We start from the raw sequence: 20,866 nt of genomic DNA on the forward strand, positions 1-20,866 counted from the left end.
ACTGTGTAAAAGTACAATTTGTTCAGAAGAAAAATGTCAGATAAAGAAAAATGGTGAACAGCTCAGAGATAGATGGAGGAGAACGGGTGAGTGATATTTTCCCCATTATAGTTAATACAAGAGAGGTAAAATGTGCAACTGATGTTAGTCAAGATAAATAAGTCTTTCCCAATAGTTAGTTGTTGTTGTATTTTTTTAAAAAAAGACTGTTGTGTAACGTGGAACACTTTGTGTTTCAGAATGCCTTCTCTGGCAGAATTGGTTGCAATTGTGAGGGCTGTATGTGCTAGAATCTTGTCCCTGCTGTGTGGAACTTCTGACTTTGGTGTGTTGAGTGGAAGGTCTGAAGGGAAACACACTTAGAATCTTCCCTGCATGATCATGATTCCCAGTCACATGGTGGATTCTGAGCATATTCAACTGAACAGATGAAGATTTTCCCCTTCAGACATTCCTGCTCAGTGTGCAAAAGTTTGAGATGCAATGGACAGGGATGAGAACGGTGGAGGTGTGGCTAAGCCTATTCCTCCTCCCATTCATTCATGGGTAAATGCCTGAACAGGGTTTAACTTAAATATCCATAAACTAAGCCGGATACGTATGCTGTATTAAAATGTAACCTTTATTTCCCAGTGATAAGTGTGGTATTTCCAGTGGAATCATTGAGTAGTACTCATGGATAGATTTCAGTACTTCATTAATAATAGGCTGATTATCAGCACTCATCAGAAGATTGCCAATTTCAATAAAGCTCTAAAGGTCAGATTGTGTTATGGAAGTAAATAAAATGTTACCAGTGCTTACTACAGTGAAAACAAGGGCCACTTAGGATGTTGTTTTTGGAAATGGGGGGAGACTTCTTGCAAGTTTACAAGTTCTATTAGTGGCATTATTTGCCTTTAAGTTCTGTTCAAACATTCCTTCTAAAATAGTTTCCAACTATTATTATTATTTTAATATAATTATTAAATAATTTTAATAATAATAAATTATTATTATTATTAGCAATTAGTGTTTTTTTTTTAATGGCATAGCTTGTTCTTAGAAGCACCTTCTAATATGTACAGTAAAATCTCCATTATCCAAACTTTGACTTCTAGGGCCAAGATACCTGAACATCATACAGAGGCTCAAATTACAGTCAGTGCATGTTGAGAACACTTCTTAATGTACATGTGACTGTAGCATAGCAGTGAATTGAAGGTTGCTGTGCTACGGTCGCACAACAATGTGATGTGGCTGCAAAAAAGGCAAATGCTATTTTGGGCTGCATTAATAGAAGCATAGCTTCCAAATCCCGGGAAGTACTAGTTCCTCTCTACTCAGCACTGGTTAGGCCTCATCTGGAGTACTGTGTCCAGTTCTGGGCACCACACTTGAAGAAGGTTGCAGACAAACTGGAGAGGGTTCAGAGGAGGGCAACAAAGATGATCAGGGGACTGGAAACAAAGCCCTATGAAGAGAGACTGAAAGAACTGGGCATGTTTAGCCTTGAGAAGAGAAAACTGAGGGGAGAGATGATAGCGCTCTTCAAGTACTTGAAAGGTTGTCACAGAGAGGTAGGCCAGGATCTCTTCTCGATCATCCCAGAGTGCAGGACACGGAATGATGGGCTCAAGTGACAGAAAGCCAGATTCCAGCTGAACATCAGGAAAAACTTCCTGACTGTAAGAGCAATACGATAGTGGAACCAATGACCTAGGGAGGCGGTGGACTCTCCCACACTGGAGGCATTCAAGCTGAGGCTGGACAGCCATCTGTCAGGGATGCTCTGACTTAGATTCCTGCATTGAGCGGGGGTTGGACTTGATGGCCTTGTAGGCCCCTTCCAAACCTACTATTCTATGATTCTAAGTAAAAGAGAAAACATAAGTCAGCCAACCTTTTCTTTTTTGCTACTTCCTGTAGAATATAAGTGAACCGATAGAATTGACTCTATGCCTATGGGGAGGGGACATTTGCTTCAGTTGCAGAAAGTCCCAGGTTCAGTCCCTGACATCTCTAGTTTAAAAGGATGTGGTAGGGCAGCCATCCTGAATCTGGTGCTCTCCAGACATTTTGGACTTCAATTCCCATCAGCCCATGCCAGCATGGCCAATCGTCAGAAATCCTGGGAGCTTTTCTCCAAAATATCTGGAGGGCACCAGTTTGGGAAAGGCTGTGGTAGGAGATGATGACAGAGACCTCTACCATGAACCTGGAGAGTCATTGCTAGTAAGAGATAAATGGATAGATGGACCAAATGTCTGACAGCACAAGGCAGCTTCATATATTCAATAAAGTGAGTTCCTTGCTGGCCAGGGAGAAAAAGGAGAAATAGTTATCTTGCAATTTCAAGATAATTGTAAGCAGGGCTGATCCTACGATTAGGCAGAGTGAGGTAGCGGCTTCAGGCACTAGATGCTGTGGGGCAATGAGCAGTGGCAAGGTGTTGGAGGACAGAGCTGCTACGCTATGGTCAGTGTACCCTATAAGCTAGCCCACTGTCTTTGGGTGCCGTGGAAGTAGCTGTTCTGTCACCAGTGTTGAAGTCAGACTCATCTACCAGTCCAGTCAGCTTTTGTATGTGGAATTTGTGGGCGGGGGGGGGGGGGCTTATCCTTTGCCTCGGCAGCAATATATCTTGGGCTAGTCCTGACTGCAAAACATTTTCCCCTAGACTAGCTACAGTTTGGGGCAAATGGAGACCAGGGCAAGACATTGGTAACTATTGAGCCAGGGCTGACCAGAAACTGAGTGTAATTTGCCCCAGGCCCTTCCAATTCATGCCCCTGACTTCAGATTGGGTGTAAACACACTTTTGGCCTCTGCCCTAGCCCTGCCACGTTGCTCACCTGGGTCCTTGTAGGCGGCTGCAGTATGGCCCCTAACATCACATCTGCCTCAGACTCCTTAAACCCTTTGGGTGGCCCTGGGTGGAGAGTTGCAAGATTTACAGTATCTAGCAGGTAATAATGGTGAAGCCACTGGAAATGCTAGGCTAGACTTTCAGGCTGCAATCCTATGCAGACTTACTGGGGAGTGAGTATGACTGAACTCAGTTGGACTTAATTCAGAGTAGACATGCATAGGATTGTGTTGTCAATTGCCCAAAATTCATCATGTCTTATAATATAGCCTTCTAATACCGTGGCAACAGCACTTCCAATTATCCATTCTTTCAGAGATCAAAAACCTTTTGGTTTAACTGGTCAATATGGATAAATGTAGTTGTACAGGATTACTTACCATTCTTCTGAAATTACTCCTTATTCTCTGTCCTTGTATCTTGCTGCCATTTACAAAGTGTGCATGCTTTCAAAGCATGGAAAATAAAGCCCATAGATATTCTTTTTTCTTAAGCTGGTTTTAAAGAATGCCCCTCCGCAAATGTTTGACATCCATACTATGTAGTAATTAAATTTAATGATCCTAATTGAATAATATTTACATATATAAAGCTGTAAAGGGCATTGGAGATTAGGCAGTTTAGCCAAAACAAAGGTAGTTCTTCCCTCCTCCTTGTCCTCTTTCCCTTTTTTCCTTCTTTCCACCTGCTTGGAGAAAGCTCTGTTTCTTCAGACAAGCCCCGTAATTACCCTTCTGTGCCTGATCTGAGCCTCCAGGAAAGGCCCACAGCATCTGTAAAGCTGGCAGCAACATGGTATTTCCAGGCAGGCAGAGAGCTGGAGAGTAGGCAGCCAATTCATGGCTTTGTCTGAGCAGCTGAGGACTTCAGCTGAGTAATACCATGGTGTACAGTAACACAGACCTGTGCCATGAGCAAAGTAAAGGAGCGAGCAAGTGCGGGGGCCAATATTTATAGACCACTACGTAGCAATTCTAGAAAGGATAACAGACACGCATACACAAAGAAGGAGAGTTAAAGCAAGCATGGGCTGATAGGAAGCTTGGATTTGAAGCAAAGTTTTGCTTTTCTTTTAATTGAGGTTTTGCATTCAAAGTGTGTTCTTTTCACCCATCAGGTTTAAGTTGCTGTTGATGGTTCGTCACAGCAATCTTCTTCGGATGATGCAAGGGAACTTGGGGTAAAGAAAGGACTCTAAGGTATGTAACTGCTTTTTCAGTTTCACCTCTCCATCGACCAATGACGCTGCCTGGATGCATGCAGGGCCCTTCCGAGAGCTATGCAGCAATAAGCAGAACCCAGCAATATGTTCTGTGGTCAGTGGTTAGCACTGCGTGTTGGTTTATGACTCTGCTTGTGAGTGTGGCTGTCCTTGTGAGTAAGCTATACGTAGCAGTTGGAAACAGTCTTCTGTTCATTTAGGCCTTTGGAAGACAACGGGTGATGGTGGTGAAGGAAATTTCAAGACTCTTGTCAAGTCACAGGTGAAAGGTCTTATGGTTGAAAATGATTTTCTAGGTGGATGCCTTGTAATTTTCTGTTTCTAAGTGTCTGTTGTGATGGTCATTTGCCTGAATATGTGCAGGTGCACCAGGACCTGGTTAATATACATCCTCCTTCACCCCTTTTAAATAGCTTCAAGTTGAAAAAGAAACTAAAAACCTAGGATATTTACTTTATGGGGGGACGGGGACAGAATGTCTGTATGCTGTTCTGCTCTTGGGTCAGGGAAGATGAACACTCCATGACCTTAACTATTATCTTTTCAGGATTATTATTTTTGTAAAATACTGTATATCAAATTAAATGTCCTCCTCTGTTGTTGCCCCTCTTTCAAAGGTATTTGGGTACTTTGCTTTTTTAAAAATTGTAGTTCTAATGTTTTTATTGTTTTTACAGTTCTTATTTTTTGTTTTGTTTTAAGGTCTTATTGTTTCAAGTTGTTGTACACCTCCTTGATGCAGATAAGGCGGTATATGAATGTTAATAATAATAAATTATAAAAATGAAATATGCGAAGGGGGCCTGTTGGTTTAATCCCAGGTCTATCCAAATCACGTATAATCCCAGGTTTACCCAAATCACGTAGAATGTGGTAGGGTGCATGTGTGTGTGTGTGTGTGTGTGTGTGTGTATGCATGTGTATCTCATTTTTAGGACAAAGGCGACACATGGGTGGGGGAAATGTGCTAAACCTATCCGTCTCTTCACGTACTGTTTACTACTTTACAGCCTGTCATCCCCAGACACTTTTCTTCTCAGCCAACCTTCAGTGAGCTCAGCAGGGAGGAAAAGTGCTTAGGGAGGGAACTTCAGGGAAGTAAACTGCAGGTGAGTGCAAGGAGAGATCAGCTCCCTCACCTGTGTTCCCCTTTTGGACTAAAAATCAGACCCCTACTTCCCAGTTTTATACGGGATTAGGACAGAACTGGGTTTAAGCAAATGGGCTTGCCTGTCTTTGTCATGTGTAGTTTCTGCTTTATGCAGCCAGTCAAGGCTGCTAGTACAAATTACATGGGAAGAGTGGGAAAACAGTTGGTATTTATTTATTTAATGTATTTAATATGCCCTTGAGGCCACCTTTAAGAGTAGCAATGACCTTTGCAGGATATTAAAATGTCTGTGTTGTTCAGAATGATGGAAAGGATATACCCTTCATAGATAGGCATATGCTAATAGTCAGGAAATAAAATTAAATATATATCACACATGTAGCATGTGAACGAGACTTTTGAAACATGCTATTTTGTGTGCATGATTCATGGTATATAAAACGAAAGCCCATGGCTGGCTGTAACATTAGAAGAGTGAGGCAGCGCAGGCAGCTGATTTTGGGTGTCAAGAAAAGGCAACAAATAATAATTAAATGTATTATTATTGTATTTTTATTGCCAGGGAGCAGGAGAGACACTTGTGGGGGGAGGGAGTTGCCTCAGGTGACAAAATAATTAGACTGATCTTGGAAACCATGTGCACCTTGACTTTGGGGGGTGGGATGCCATTTGCTGCTCCGCTTCAACCAGCAAAATGTCTTGGTCCAGATCTGGGAAAGCCCAAAAAGGACACCTGGATAGAAAAGGAGGATTATAATTATCCTTAAACTCTTTCCTTTCAGCAACAGCATACATAAACATAGAAACTGTACCATCTCTTTTTTTGGTCATGCATAGATTCATTTACTTCAAGAAAGTGTTTGATTTTCATTTTGTCACTACCCATTTGTTTCTTTGTTGTTGTTCAGTCATGTCCGACTCTTCATGACCCCATGGACCATAGCACGCCAGGCCTTCCTGTCCTGCGCTCTCTCCTGGAGTGTGCTCAAGTTTTTTTTTGTTTCTTTAAGAGAACTTTATTTATTCATTCATTCATTCATTCATTCATTCATACATACATACATACATACGTGCATACTCCTTGATATAACAAAATCTCTAAGGGTTCTACATGGCAAAGTTTTAAAAATCATAATTAAAATACTCAAATAATTACAACCACAACAAGCAAAAATAAATAAGCAATGGAAACAATAAAAACAATAGAAAACAGCAATAGAAAACAATCCAATGGAGCAGCGTCATTCATGATAATCCATTACAAGCCAGAGAAAGCTTGTGTAAACAAGTATGTTTTCAGGAGGATTTTAAACTCACCACATATTCTGCCTCTCTAACTGTGCAGTCTGAATTTCTTCTTTCTAGGCTTCTGCAGTATGTGCCAAGGGGATGTTTCCGCATCTTCCCCATTGGGGTTGTACGTCATGTCCACTTTCAGTTAATGTGTTTCTAGAATGGGAAAGGTAGTTTAGTGAGTCAGGTAGTTCATGTTTTCAGTCTTCTTTATGTCATAAACTCAAGGCTCAACTAGATGTTATATTGAGGCTGCAATCTGATGCACATTTAACTTGGCAGTAAATCTCACTGAGCTCAGTGGGGATTACTTCCCAGTAGACATGTATAGGTTTGTCTGAGCTCCGCCCCGACGTTTCCCTCTTAGCTCTGTGCCATAGTCTAGCAACTCTTAAGTCAAATCCCCCACTCTCCTCCTCCTCCTCCTCCTCCTCCTCCTCCTCCCGGCTTCTCACAGAGGGGGGCAGGGGCTTCAGGCCTGGCCATCTGGGAGTTAGTAACCCGAGAAGCACGCCTACCCATATCTGAACTGGCTTGGGAAAATGCATCCTCCGGTTCTGGCTGTTCCTCTTCTAAATCTAAGCTGCTAACTATCTCCCTGCGCTCAGAATCAATCCCGACAGTTAGATCTCACATAATGAGTATGTTGTAGACAACCTATAATCTTATCAGAGGATTTTTTGGTTTGATATTCTTCTTACATTTTGATTAATAGACATGAGAGCTGCATTTCTTGTATTTATTTTGTGTCATTGTGCCCATAATTATTTCAGTAGCCAGTATATTCTGTAGTATATTAGTATATTCTGTAGAATTGCATTTCATGAACATGCATGCCCAAACACACACAAACACACCTACATGCATATAGTGCTGGATGGGTTCTGATGACCACCTAGGTGGATTCTGTCCACGCTACACACCCATGGGAAAGATAATTCCATACTACACAGATCATAGATGATAATCTGTGCAGATTATAGTAAGAAGCTGCCTGGGCTAGTGAACAGAGCAACAAAGTGTTCACCTTGGATCATTAGCCTGAATGAGAGCATGATGTGACTTAACTTGGTCTGATAAGAAAGATTCCATTAAGTGAAGGTTATATTTATTTGCAAGCTAGGTTTTAGGAAACCTCAAACCAGAGTGTTGCTGGTGCTGATATTGCTATTGCTGATGCTTTTATTTACCTTGCAGAGACCTTGGCAGTTGTGTTTTGTGTCTGTCGAGCTTGCACACAAGTGTTATTTTGTGTAAGGAATAAAAAAAAATTGGGAGTTTGCCTCCTACATTTTCTATAAAGCTGAATTTTTCTTTTATGTAGATATTTCAGGCTGCAAATTTATACCTATTTATTTGGGAGTAAGCCCCATTGAACTTAATGAGATCTACTTCTGAGTTGTTGTTGTTGTTGTTGTAGTTCAGTCGTTAAGTCGTGTCCGACTCTTCGTGACCCCATGGACCATAGCACGCCAGCCCTCCCTGTCCTCCGCTCTCTCCTGGAGTGTGCTCAAGTTCATATTCATTGCATCGGTGATGCTATCTAGCCATCTCATACTCTGCCGTCCCCTTCTCCTTTTGTCTTCAATCTTTCCCAGCATCAGGGGCTTTTCCAGGGAGTTTTCTCTACGCATTAGGTGGCCAAAATATTTGAGCTTCAGCTTCAGTATCTGTCCTTCCAAGAAGCACTCAGGGTTGATTTCCTTGAGGATTGACTGATTTACCTCCTTGCAGTCCAGGGAACTCGTAAGAGTCTTCTCCAGCACCACAGTTCGAAAGCATCAATTCTTCGGCGCTCAGCCTTCCTTATAGTCCAGCTCTCACAGCCATACATTACTACTGGGAAAACCATAGCTTTGATTATACGGACCTTTGTCAGCAAGGTGATGTTCCTGCTTCTTACTATGCTGTCTAGGTTTGCCATAGCTTTCCTCCCAAGGAGCAAGCGTCTTTTAATTTCATGGCTACAGTCACTGTCTGCGGTGATCTTGGAGCCCAAGAAAGTAAAATCTGTCACTGCTTCCATTTCTTCCCCTTCTATATGCCAGGAAGTGATGGGGCCAGATGCCATGATATTTATTTTTTTAATGTTGAGTTTCAAACCAGCTTTTACACTCTCCTCTTTCACCCTCAACAAGAGGCTCTTTAGATCCGCTTCGCTTTCTGCCATTAGGGTGGTATCGTCTGTGTATCTGAGGTTGGTGATAATTCTCCCGGCAATCTTAATTCCGACCTGTGATTCATCCAACCCGGCGTTTCTCATGATGTACTTTGCATATAAGTTAAATAAGCAGGGCGACAATATACAGCCTTGTCGTACTCCTTTCCCAATTTTGAACCAATTGGTTGTTCCATGTCCTGTTCTTACTGTTGCTTCTTGACCCTCATACAGGTTTCTCAGGAGACAGGTAAGGTGGTCTGGTACTCCCATCTCTTTAAGCATTTGCCACAGTTTGTTGTGATCCACACAATCAAAGGCTTGAGCGTAGTCATTGAAGCAGAAATAGACATTTTTCTGGAATTCTCTTGCTTTCTCCATGATGCAGTGAATGTTGGCGATTTGATCTCTAGTTCCTCTGCCTCTTCGAAACCCAGCTTGTACTTCCGGTAGTTCTCGGTTCGCATCCTGCTGAAGCCTAGCTTGTAGGATTTTGAGCTTAACCATGCTGGCATGTGAAATGAGCGCAATTGTACGGTAGCTTGAACACTCTTTGACGTTGCCCTTCTTTGGAATTGGAATGTAAACTGAGCTTTTCCAGTCTTGTGACCACTGTTGAGTGTTCCAAATTTGTTGGCATATTGAGTATAGCACTTTAACAGCATGATCTTTTAGGATTTTAAATAGCTCAGCTGGAATACTGTCATCTCCGCTAGCTTTGTTGTTAGTATTGCTTCCTAAGGCCCACTTGATTTCACTCTCTAGGATGTCCAGATCAAGTTCAGTGACCGCACTATCATGGCTATCAGGGACATTCAGATCTTTCCTGTATAGTTCTTCTGTGTATTCTTTCCACCTCTTCTTAAGCTCATCTGCTTCTGTTAGGTCCCTGCCTTTTTTGTCCTTTATCATGCCCATCTTTGCACAAAACGTTCCCTTGAGATCTCCGATTTTCTTGAAAAGATCTCTAGTCTTTCCCATTCTATTGTTTTCCTCTATTTCTTTGCACTGTTCATTTAAGAAGGCCTTCTTGTCTCTCCTTGCTATTCTTTGGAACTCTGCATTCAGTTGGATATATCTTCCCCTTTCTCCCTTGCTTCTCGCTTCCCTTCTTTCCTCAGCTACTTTCTTGCATTTCTTTTTCTTTGGGATGGATTGAGTTGCTGCCACCTGAACAATGTTACAGACCTCCGTCCATAGTTCCTCAGGCACTCTGTCTATCAGGTCTAATCCCTTAAATCTACGTCACTTCCACTGTATATTCATAAGGGATATGATTTAGGTCATACCTGAATGGTTTAGTGGTTTTCCCTACGTTCTTCAATTTAAGCTGAAATTTTGCAAGAAGCAGCTCACGATCTGAGCCACAGTCAGCTCCAGGTCTTGTTTTTACTGACTGTATGGAGCTTCTCCATCTTTGGCTGCAAAGTATATAATCAATCTGATTTCGATATTGACCATCTGGTGATGTCCATGTGTAGAGTGCCTCTTGTGCTGTTGGAAAAGAGTTTTGCTATGATCGTCGTGTTCTCTTGGCAAAACTCTATTAGCCTTTGTCCTACTTCATTTTGTACACCAAGGCCATGCTTGCCTGTTATTCCGGTGATTTCTTGACTTCCTACTTTGGCATTTCAATCCCCTATGATGAAAAGGACATCTTTTTCTGGTGTTAGTTCTAGAAGGTGTTGTTGATCTCTTCTATGAAGACCTACCTCAGCTTCTTCAGCCTCAGTGGTTGGGGCATAGACTTGAATTACTGTGATGTTGAATGGTTTGCCTTGGATTCATACTGAGATCATTCTATCGTTTTTGAGATTATACCCCAGTACTGCTTTTCCCACCCTTTCGTTGACTATGAGTGCTACTCCATTTCTTCTAAGGGATTCTTGCCCACAGTAGTAGATATGATGGTCACCTGAATTAAATTCGCCCATGCCTGTCCATTTTAGTTCGCTGATTCCCAAGATGTCGATGTTCAATCTTGCCATCTCATGTTTGACCACCTCCAGCTTACCTTGATTCATTGATCTGACATTCCAGGTTCCTAAACAATATTGTTCTTTACAGCATCGGATTTTCTTTTCACCACCAGACACATCCACAGCCGAGTGTCCTTTCGGCTTTGGCCCAGCTGCTTCACTCTTTCTGGTGCTACTTGGAAATTCCCTCTGCTCTTCCCCAGTAGTATATTGGACACATTCTGACCTGAGGGGCTCATCTTCCAGCGTCATCTCTTTTAGCTTTGTGATATGTTCCATGGGGTTTTCCTGGCAAGAATACTGGAGTGGGTTGCCATTTCCTTCTCCAGTGGACCACATTTTGTCAGAACTCTCTGCCATGCCCTGTCCGTCTTGGGTGGCCCTGCACGGCATAGCTTATGGCTTCACTGAGTTACGCAAGCCCCTTCGCCACAACAAGGCAGTGATCCATGAAGGGGGACTTCTGAGTAGGCAAATATAGATGTACAGGATTGTGCTGGCAGAAAGGTTTGAATGGAATATGAAACAACCTTCCTTCAAACCTTATTTTTTCAATATTTATGTATGTATTTGTTTTAATATGAGAAGAAAGCATGAGGCTGGGGATAGGACTCTCCTAATTTTATGGGGTCACGTATAGACATTGCTTACCTTGTGTGTAGGCTGCTGTCACGATCCTTTGTTCTCCCCCTTCTCAATCAACACACTCCAGTATACCAAGCTTCAGGCTCACTATTTTGTTACTTAACGACTAGTTTCCTTACAAATGCAAATTCTAGGAAACTCTCAGACTACAATGAAAACAGCTACTCCAGAAAATTATGAATATCAGTAGGGGAGCGGAAGTGGAAGTCAGAGAAATAGCCAGCAGTCTGAACAAGAACTTCTTGGCCAGACTAGCTTCAGAGGGATGCCCCTCCCTTACGGTGGCTCCCTCCTACATAGGCTTTCATGCGTAGCCAACCTGGTGGAGCGACTGAGCTCCATCTCTAACTTTTCCTGCTTTGCTCTGCGACGGACCCTAGCATCCCTCAAGTCACGCCCCTCACTCTCCTCCTCCCCTGAAACCTGGATTCTCATGGAGGAGGAAAGGGTAGGCCATTCAGGCCGAGCCATCTGTGAGTCAAGGTCTTGGGAAGAAGGCCTTGCCATATCTGAGCTCACTAGGGAGGAAGCCTCCCCCTGTTCTGGCTGTTCACATTCTGAATCTGAGCTGCTAGACGTCTCCACATGCTCAGATTCATTCCTGACAGCTGCAGAGCTGATCCTTAACATTGGCAGAGAAAAATGTAAAAGACCCTTACCCCATGAAAAGTCTCCGGTGAGTATATATGTGGGCTGTGCAGCTAATACAATTAGCTTTTACATTGGCTGTGATTTTAGTGACAGTGATAATCTTTTGTCATTGCCACATAGCTTCTGTTAAGATTAGGTGTGATTGCAACTGGTGTGGTGGTTATTTTTGAGCTCCTCTATCTGCTGAGTCAGCCATATTAGGGTCAACCTAGACATGACATTAAGAGCTTTTCTGCCTGAGGCATTTATTGTGCGCTCATGATTTGTTACCTACGGTTGTTTATGGGTTCTTTAGGTGACATCATGATCCTCCAGATTCACTTTTGTTTTTTATGAACATTTTCCCAGTGTTGTTTTAGAGTGGGCAAAATGGGGTATTATTTCTGAAAATGAAAGAAAAGCTATTTCCCTACTTGGGTAATTGTGATATTCTGCTATAGCACATCACCACCTAGTGGTTATGTAGATGAAAAGCAGGAAAAGAAAAGTTCTTTGTGGAGAGCTTGGATCTAAATTCTGTGACAAAACTGAAAGTAGATATAGCAATTAGCCTCTTGTAGAAAAGCTCTGATTGTGTGAATTCAGTTAATGTGTATGTTTAAAAGCAAATAGCAGGGGGACTGCAGAAGTGGAGAGGAAGAGTTTAAACTAGGGAGCTCCCCCCGTTGTGGTCCTGATGAAAACCATATCCCTAAAGCTGCTATTTGTATTGGGAGGCAAACCTCCATTGACACCTTTGTTTTCCCCTTCCCTGCCTCTGGTTTTTAAGAAACCTGCACATTAATTGCATTCGTGCATTTAACACCATGTCTAATCTGGCCTTAAGTGCTGGAGCTTCAAATTTATTTTGGGAGCATATGAACACTTTTTACACAATGAAATGTGCATACAATTAAGATGCATAGGGGAGAGCAGAATTTCTCTTCTATGCATCTTAATTGTATTAAGAGAACCCCAACTGCCCTAATTGCAGTCACTAGACTGTCTGTATGTGCAGGTATACATATCATAAGCATGTAGGCTGTGTATCAGGGGCATGTGTAAAAGTCTGTGTGTTTTTCCTATGTGCACCTAGGGACCTGAATGTGCAAAAGTCAGAGTTTGGGCTTGCTGCCACAACCCTGCTACTTGCTACACGTGTTTATTGAACACGCATTTGTTTGTATGAAAATTGCATTCTTCCTCATTACAGTAATTCTGAGTTGTCCTAATATAACTCTTTGTGGATTAGTAGGTTAAGTAATATGAATGTTTCTAGATTTAGTCCACTTGCTAGTTTTACATGGTCCAGGATGTATTCTTAGTAGGCTATTGTGTGTGTGTGTGTGTGTGTGTGTGAGAGAGAGAGAGAGAGAGAGAGAGAGAGAGATGAGTAGAAAGAGCAGAGGAGAGGTGCAATTACTCATTGCAAAACTGGGTGATAAATGACCATGATTGTAAAAACTCACATGCTTTTCATTATCCACGTCTAAAATGGATGTACGTAATACAGCAGTCATTCTTTTTCTCAACTATGTCCCAATGTTTATGCACCAGTTTCAAAAGAATTGCAGTTTTGTTTGTATCCCTTATATTCTCATAATGCTGATGCTATTGTAGTCACTCTGTGAGAATATATGAATTTAACAGCAGTAGAATAAATCACTGTGTTTACTAACAACTTTTCTTAGCAATGTTAATTGCTTAAATACAACATCTATAACTAAGGCCTTTACTCAGACAAATTGGAGAACAGATCCCACCCACATGTTCACAGTCTTAAATTAGAAATGGTTAACTCCATTAATAGCTGTGATGTAGCATCCTAAAATGTCATAGGCAAAGAATTAGTCAATGATAGATAAGCCAAGAGTATTGTTATATTATTTTTAATCCTGTGGTCCATAAGACAGCATCCCAGGGGCAATAGGATTGTTCAGAAAAACCCCACCAAGGCCATAGGCAGAGCTACAACCTCAGAGGGTTTTTTCAAAATGTTGGCCCCTTCATTTTGGCACCTCCCAGCCACTGCGGAGATTTCAGAACTCCAACCTTGAAGAGAGGGAAATTGGGCATTCTGGGAGGTGGGTGTGCTAGTGGGTGGGGAAGGAGTTGCTGAGGATCTGAGGGATCCTAAGCCCTCCCTGCCCCCAACCATTGTCCTGGCCCAGGAAAACATTTAGCGCATGTCTAAACGTATCTCTCCAACCTATCCTATGGCCATCTAGCCGCTGACTAGTGTGGTGTAGTGGCGAGAGTGTTGGACTGGGAGCTGGGAGATCCGGGCTCTAGTCCCCACTTGGCCATGGAAGCTCACTGGGTGACTTTGGGCCAGTCACAGACTCTCAGCCCAACCTACCTCACAGGGTTGTTGTTGTGAGGAAAAAATGGAGAGGAGGAGGACGGTGTAAACCACCTTGGGTTCCTTGCAAGAGTAAAAATGGCAGGATGTAAATGCAATAAATAAAATAAAAATAGGATTGCGCCCTTAATGTCATGTCCTCTGCTGATCCCCTGTAACATATAGTAGTAGCATTTATTGCTTAATGCGATTGGGGTGTGTGTGTGTTGAAATTTCACAATAAAAAATGAATTAAAGTATATTTATTTTATCTATTTCAAAGATTTCTAGGCTTCCTTTCAAAATCTAACATTTTTCCAAAGCAGCATACAAGCACTACAAAACCATTTTAAAATAAAATCCACATTCAAAAAATAATAAAAACAAAAGGAGCAAAGTCAACATTTCAGGCTAGCCATCCCTCCTAAACATCATAAGTTCTAAAAACAGTTGAACGCAACAAGCACCAATTAAAAAAAATCTACTTGCTTTAACTAAAAATGGATTGAATTTTTTTTAAGGGTTTAGGGTCTTCCTCAAGGAAAACAGGAAGGGAAACTGATGTATCTTTCAAGGAAGGGAGTTCCATAAATATGGAACCATTGAATAAGCCCTGTTTTTCAAGCCTGCCAAATTAACTACTCCTACCAGCAGGCACAATAGCAGGGTCTCTGGTACGTGATCTTATTACCCAGCAGGTTCATAGGGCCACCAGTTTGGATGGCTTTAAAACGGGGTTGGACAAATTCCTGGAAGAGAAGGCTATCAATGGCTACTAGTCCTGATGGCTATATGCTATCTCCAGTATCAGAGGCAGTATGCCTATATACATTGGTTGCTGGGGAACATGGGCAGGCAGGTGCTGTTGCACTCATGTCTGGCTTGTGGGTTTCCCGTCAACAGCTGGTTGGCTACTGTGTGAACAGAATGCTGGATTAGATAGACCCTTGGTCTGATCCAGTATGGCTCTTATGTTCTTATGATGTAGGCATACTTGGTGCCCTCCAGATGTTTTGGACTACAACTCCCATAAGCCCCACCCAGCATGGCCAGTGTTCAGGGATTATGGTAATTGCAGTCAAAAACATCTGAGGGCACCAGATTGCCTACCCCCGGTGTAGGTGGACCTTCAAGTAATTTGTTTCCAAGCCATTTACGGCTTTAAAGGTCAATACCAGCACAAATATGAGTAGGCAACCAGTGCAGCTGTTTCAGAACTGGTGCAAGATGGTCTGAATGCCTACTCCCCACAAACATCCAGGCCTCTGCATTTCCCACTAGCTGTAGCTTCTGAACAATCTCCTAATCAGTACCATAGTCTAGTCTAGATGACTGTAACCTCATTACATCTCTAGTCTGGATGTAAGTAGAGCAAGATCCACTGTTTCTAGATAAGGCTGGAGCTGGTGTACTAGTCTAAGCCGATGTAAGGTGCTAATAAAAGTCACTAAGCTGATAAAAGAGAATTGGGAGAAGGAAAACTAAGAATATGATGTTACATCATGTAGCAAATCCTGTTACACACTGTGGGTGATTGTGGGAGATTTCTATGTGGGTATGCCAATTTTTGGTAGTGGTTCTGTGTTTCCTGTAATGACAAGAATTAACAGAGAGTCAGCTGGCAGTGTTTTCTCTTGGTATAGGCCCAGGGAAAAGAAATTAAAGAAAAAGAGAAGTGGGCTGACTAGCCATGGGGCTGTATGAGAACTTGTATAAGTCTAAGTTAAAAATAAAAAGTTGGAGTGCTGCCTCAACAGTCCTGTCATTGATGGTCATTGCTGGGGTTGGTGGGGGATAACCTTTTGCACTGTATTTATTAAAAAGTGTGTTGTCACTTCTGCATGGACAGATCAAGATCTATATTGGTAGAAATCAGGGATAGGTTCAGATCTTTTCTGGCAACAACAACCATTTGGTTTTCCTAGGGAGGCCCTTTCCAACAGCTTTAAAGCTGTTAAGAGCGTCAAAAGTTTTAACTATACTCCTCCTTCAAATAGTACCAAAAAACTCCTATCCATCTAAACATCCAGTAGTATTTGACATAATTTAGGATCTGATTAAAACTTTGTTTAAATTTAGAAGTGGAAGCGTTTGGGAAGTGACTCTGTCTTCTAATTTGCCATTCAGTTTTGAAATATTTCCAATCCACTTGTTCCTCAAGATACCCATGTATGTGTGAAGGAGAGGGATTATTATGTTGTTAATTCACCCAATTCTTAAAGGAGACCAGGAAGACAAAATCGATAGTGTATCTTGCTTCCCCCCCACCCCCTTAAACTGCAAGTACATTGAGGCGTGAGCTTTGGCTTGCTATGATAAATTGACCCTTGAGAATAGCCTTCTCTCTCAGCAGGGGTCCAACTATACTATTTTTTCTATATCCTTCATGGTCCGGATCATGTTACCACAAAACCATATGTTTAAAATCCGCCCCTCCCCCCCCCCCCCCCCGCCAGCTCAGCATATCCTTTGTTTGGTGCCAGAGCACTAACGCAGGTCTTGCTCCTTCTGTTGAAAACTGTAATAAACCAGTGAGTTGTGGTTATTTATTACAAATATCCCTACTCCCAGAAGTGTAAAGTATGACTTTTAATTAAACACATTGTCCTTGTGCCTTGACTTGGAAAATTACATATCAGTATCTGTATTGGTTAGCTGATTATGCCTACCTTCCCCGTGACTATATATAATATCCTTCTCTGCCATCATTTGTTTTCTGGCTTTCCACACTGCACTGTTAATTAACAAACTATGACAAATGACCAAAGATAGTTGTGTGCTATTAAATGCAAGAAATACCCATATTCTATTATGTGCCTCCGTATCACAATAATTTGCCTTGCTATTGACGTTTGCTAACATTTTGAAACATTATTTCCATGTTTATTGTCGGTATTCTGCTGGTAAATCAAGTTTGGCAAGTCACGTGGTAGGCTGGACGAAGCAAAGTGACCTAGGACACAGAGTTCTCTTAAAAGCTTTTGAAGGCTATCTCCCCCCCCCGCACATGTGTGTGCGCGCGCGCGCACACACACACTATAATGAATCTCATTACAAAGTGAGCAATCTAGTTAGCTAATTATTAATGGGAACCTTTTCAGGAATTGTGGTTGGTAAGCCCTTTTTTAGTACCACCGTATGAAATATGGTAGCTAAACTACTGCCTAGATTAAGAATTGGAAGGATGGTGGGGTGGGGTGAGGAAGAAAGTAGAACTACAACCATTTGGCAAAATGAAGAGGGTAATAAGGGGCCAATCTACATTGTGCCCGCCATCGCAATGAATTCGATGTCCCGTCAGGTTAAACGGTCTCGCATTAAAACGTGATTATTCACACTCACCCATTTTCCCCGTTGCAGTGCTTCATCAAATGCGCAAGCTCGGTTTACACTCGAGCGCTGTGCTGTCTTCCTGCTGTCTTCCTGCGCGTGCTTGTGTGATCTCCGATACTAAGCGGGTCAGCCCCAGTCAACATGTCTTCTTGTCTTCTTCTGGCTACCAATTGCATAGCTTCCTCAGCAACCCCTGTTTCCTCAGCAACAAGCAAAGGGCTTCACAACTTTGAAGCTTCGAAGATCATGCCTCAATTAGAAAAAAATAAACATCGTGGAGGAGCCCCGATTCTGCGAGGATAATGCCTGAATTTAAAAAACACACATCCGGAGCGGGGGATAGGAGGGGGTAAAACTTAATCTCATTTGAAGGGATACAACAACCTCCTGCTCAGTGCAGGAAGCCTGATTCCCAGGCAGTCTCCCATCCAAGCACTGACCGGGACTGACCCTGTTCAGCTTCTGAGATCAGACAAGCGCATATCCAGCCCTTTGCTTGTTGCTGAGGAAACAGGGGCTGCTGAGGAAGCTATGCGATCGGTAGCCAGAAGACGACGTGGGGCCGTCGAGAGCTGTGATTGGACAGGAGGGAAATACAAACACCGCGGCATATGGACAGGCGGGGGAGGGGACTACGACTGGATATGGTAGCGAAGGCGGAAAATCAGAGCACATTAAGGGGAAATACCAGGATATTAGGGTATTGAAAGCGGGAGCATGGAAGTAGGAAATTCCAGTTCCAATTCGAGGCGGCCACTGCATAGTATGAAAGGCGGGTGGTGAAACCTCATTGGAAGCGAAAAAAGGCGGTAAGTGTAGATCCAGCCATGGTGTGCCATTCCTGTGGTTTAGTTAAATTCCAGGGAAATAACATCAATTGAAATATTTCTTCCAGGCGTTGAGATATTGCCACTTCAGGGCAGTATTGGATTTAATGGGCATCTAGGATAGGTCCTGGCAACAGGCAGGTTTTCCCCCACCACAAATAATTACACCATACCTTGGTGATGATCACATGCTGGAAGCAGGGTGCATAAAGGAGAGAGACCAATGTGCACCATGTTGGAATTCAGGTCAAGTCACCTGGAGCTATTTCTTCTGCAGGCCCCTTTTTGTGGTGTTCCGTCATTTCTTTGGAGCCTCCTGGTCTAAACAATGTAGTTTAGACATAAATTGGTAAGGGAAGACACATGGAGGGTCTTCCCAGTGGGGAAATTTTGATGACTTTAGAGTCCCATCAGATTTGTGTTTTAAAATGTTTATGCACAGATGGTTGAGGAGGGACAGCAATGTCACAGGATATAGAGTAAGTTTCAAAGTCATCATTCTTTGTAGACTAGAGACAAAGTATATGCTTTTCATGTATAATGTCCAGGCCCTGGTGTTTCCCTTTTAAAGGATCTCGGGTGAAAGGAATAGGGAAAGACTTCTGCCTTTGACAGCTGCTGAGCTAGATAGATGTCTGACTCTGTACAAGGCAGTTCTTTATATCCAATCTGACCATGGGTGGGTGGCAGAATTCATTACTTACTCCAAATGTATTTTTTTTTTAAAGTTTCTGTCCTGTCTTCTAGCCCACATATGGGTTCTCCTGGTGGCTTACAAATCAATAAAAGTTGCACTGGAAAAGCAAAAGCTGTCCCTGAGAGAATGCTGCCTTTGCTGTTTAGCACAAGGCCAGCCCAAATGCTTTTGCGTAAAACCTCTAACACCTTGATCCTACAAACTTTGACCGGTGATCCACAATGCTTCTTTATGAGCCAGCATGGGCTTTCATGAGCACTGCGGTTCTCCTTGCTTCACCTCTGAACAGTGGCTCCTAAGCCTGCATTGCAAGCTGATTTAGTTTTAAGATTAGGTTGTGATGCAACCATGAAGGTGCATTGTGGGTGCAGCTCAGGGAAATTGGAAAAAGCCCACTCTTTTTGTGGTGTATCCCCCATACTGCTCTGTTTTCCTGTTTACTTCTGCTATTTTGCAAAAGTATATCCCTAATGGAAGTTAGGTGGGCTTATATTGCAGGTTAAAGTTAAGAGCAAATCATGTTTTAGATTTAGTGGCATTTATTTGACTATAACCCCTTCATGGATCACTGCCTTGTTGTGGCGAAGGGGCCTGCGTAACTCAGAGAAGCCATAAGCTATGCCGTGCAGGGCCACCCAAGACGGACAGGTCATGGCAGAGAGTTCTGACAAAATGTGGTCCACTGGAGAAGGAAACGGCAACCCACTCCAGTATTCTTGCCAAGAAAACCCCATGGAACGTATCACAAGGCTAAAAGATATGACGCCGGAAGATGAGACCCTAAGGTCGGAAGGTGTCCAATATACTACTGAGGAAGAGCAGAGGGTATTTCCAAGTAGTGCCAGAAAGAATGAAGCGGCTGGGCCAAAGCCGAAAGGACACTCAGCTGTGGATGTGTCTGGTGGTGAAAAGAAAATCCGATGCTGTAAAGAACAATATTGTTTAGGAACCTGGAATGTCAGATCAATGAATCAAGGTAAGCTGGAGGTGGTCAAACATGAGATGGCAAGATTGAACATTGACATCTTGGGAATCAGCGAACTAAAACGGACAGGCATGGGCGAATTTAATTCAGGTGACCATCATATCTACTATTGTGGGCAAGAATCCCTTAGAAGAAATGGAGTAGCACTCATAGTCAACAAAAGGGTGGGAAAAGCAGTACTGGGGTACAATCTCAAAAACGATAGAATGATCTCAGTATGAATCCAAGGCAAACCATTCAACATCCCAGTAATTCAAGTCTATGCCCCAACCACTGATGCCGAAGAAGCTGAGGTTGATTGGTTCTATGAAGACCTACAACACCTTCTAGAACTAACACCAGAAAAAGATGTCCTCTTCATCATAGGGCATTGGAATGCTAAAGTAGGAAGTCAAGAAATCACCGGGATAACAGGCAGGCATGACCTTGGTGTACAAAATGAAGCAGGACAAAAGCTAATAGAGTTTTGCCAAGATAACACACTGATCACAGCAAACACTCTTTTCCAACAGCACAAGAGGTGACTCTACACATGGACATCACCAGATGGTCAGTATCGCTGACTGTGGCTCAGCTCATGAGCTGCTTCTTGCAAAATTTCGGCTTAAATTGAAGAACATAGGGAAAACCACTAAAGCATTCAGGTATGACCTAAATCATATCCCTTATGAATATACAGTGGAGGTGAGGAATAGATTTCAGGGATTAGACCTGATGGACAGAGTGCCTGAGGAACTATGGACAGAGGGCCGTAACATTGTTCAGGAGGCAGCAACTCAATCCATCCCAAAGAAAAA

At 42.6% G+C, this 20,866-nt stretch overlaps 1 protein-coding gene across 7 annotated transcripts in view; it reads left to right on the forward strand.

The window, feature by feature from the left end:
- The window catches only part of BMPR1B (bone morphogenetic protein receptor type 1B), a 369,856-nt gene that overhangs the window by 165,457 nt on the left and 183,533 nt on the right, over positions 1-20,866 (forward strand). For all 7 annotated transcript variants that reach the window (XM_084855651.1, XM_084855658.1, XM_084855650.1 and 4 more), the window contains exon 2: positions 3,966-4,047. The gene's annotated coding sequence lies outside the window, so the exon portion shown is untranslated. The remainder of the gene's footprint in view (positions 1-3,965; positions 4,048-20,866) is intronic.

This window comes from Heloderma suspectum, chromosome 5 (assembly GCF_057233095.1).
Source record: "Heloderma suspectum isolate Gila_16-S chromosome 5, 16-S_ref, whole genome shotgun sequence".
Taxonomy (NCBI): domain Eukaryota; kingdom Metazoa; phylum Chordata; class Lepidosauria; order Squamata; family Helodermatidae; genus Heloderma; species Heloderma suspectum.